Genomic DNA, 1,969 nt, shown 5'->3' on the forward strand with positions numbered 1-1,969 from the left:
TTTAACCATTTATCTACGGCATCGGCGTCTATCTGACCCTCGAATATGGGGATTTCAAAATTAACTTGTACCTTAAAGGGCGTGGCGTTTCCAGAGGAGCTGTTGGAAGCCGATGCGCCGCTTCTGGGTAGCCGCTGAAGGATCTGCGCAAAGCTGTCCATCATCGCGTTCCGTTGTCGCTCGAGCGCTTCTTCGAGCAAGATTTTGATGGGATCTCCTACCCCCTCGTCTTTCTTCTCGTCCGCCATGGGAGGCCGTCGGGATTTGCGAGGATGGTCTTGCAAAGGTTCAACCAGTTCAAGCCCTAACTCCTTATATCCCGACCTTGTTGGGGACATGCAAAGAAAAACAGAGAAAAAGCAGACCGCTCTGATACCACTGATCCGGATTTAAACAGGAACGCAACAAATTACAGAGATAACCATATACACAAAGATGCAGCGGAAATAGTACTTCATTTCATTAATGGAAAATACTGAAATATGCTTACAAACATAAATGGAAATAAACTAGCTAGGGCGATGGTAGCTTATCTCTGAGAAGAGATGTGATGGCTACATGCCTCTGAACTGTGTTACAATGAGGCTCGAAGGCCTATTTATTGTTTAGAAACAATGGAAAAACCCTTAACATTCCAAAACCTAACCCTAGGAGATGAAACGCCAAACTGTGGGCCCCGTTTGGGGGTAAGTTGGTACATCAACTTCCCGGGGTCGTAACTTTGGCATATGATCTCCGTTTGACGCGTACAATAGCTCATTAGAAAGATCTATCCGAGCACTATCATTGTTGGAATGGGCAACACCAGTCCATTCCTTGAACTCGTTTTGCCCCCGGATTCCCCAAAAAACGTCGTTTAGGGCCTCAAAACGGCTCTGGAAGTTCAGGACCCGAAAAACTGCTAAAAATAGTAAGTTGTGCTACAATTAAGGAAACTAAAAATGCTGAGAAAGACAATGGTGGGGGTCCAGGTGGACTTGGCAGGTGGCCACCAATATCCACCTGGATCAAATAAACAATTACCCAAAACCGGAAACCAACAAAATCTTCACTAAAACTATTTAAGGAAAAGTAAATTGGTTTTGCAGAGAGTTGGGCCCACAGAGGGACCCACAGAGGACCCTCGAGTCTAAAGCCTTGAGTAACTCACTAAAGAACTCCTAGCCCTTAAAAGGAGCTGCCCAATCCAATGCCCTACAGAGATATCACGAGACCAAGATGCATGGAGGTTAACCATGCAATGACAGTGGTTTCTTCTCTCATCACAATGCTATGTGTAATCCACTAAACCATAAACCATTTGAAGCTCGCATGATATACCACTCACGGTTTTGCGTTCGTTCTTTCGCCAAATGGATACCATCCGTCCAATCCTGCTGAGCCAACTATACTTCTGCTAACCAATATGTAAGAATGTCTGACTCAAAACCTTCATCCAACTCTAAGAGCTATGAAAGACAAATTAGGTGATGTTATCCTCACCCGTGTCTTTTGGTTTTGCACTTTCCATCCATGCATCCCAATCTATATTTGCCAGCATAACACAATCCTCTCGAAGCTTCCCAAGAGGAAGCAACTCCCATGGGTGCCGACAGTCCCTGGCCTTATTGGCCACTCCTTCATTGGCCAATCTATCTGCTAACATGTTTGATTTCCTTCTGACATTAACAAATCTTAAAGTTTTAAGGATTTGTAAGTGTTATTGGATTCTGTGAAAAACCTACTACAACTTCCAATGCATAGACACTTTATCTGTCGAGGTACAATTTTGGATCTTCTTGGCTGCTTTGATAGCCAATTCTGAATCTGCTTCTATGATGACATTCTAAATATTTGTCTCCACCATGATCTCCAAACATTGATCTAAAGCCAAGAGTTTAGCCATGTTAATGATACCCTTCTCCAGATGGGCATGGAAAATGAATTTTGTGTGACCCTCGGGATCCCTAATGGCACCCCTGAAGCCAGC

This window comes from Pinus tabuliformis, chromosome 5_1, assembly GCF_031772625.1.
Source record: "Pinus tabuliformis cultivar Carrire ecotype Pingquan chromosome 5_1, CPIR1, whole genome shotgun sequence".
Classification (NCBI taxonomy): Eukaryota; Viridiplantae; Streptophyta; class Pinopsida; order Pinales; family Pinaceae; genus Pinus; species Pinus tabuliformis.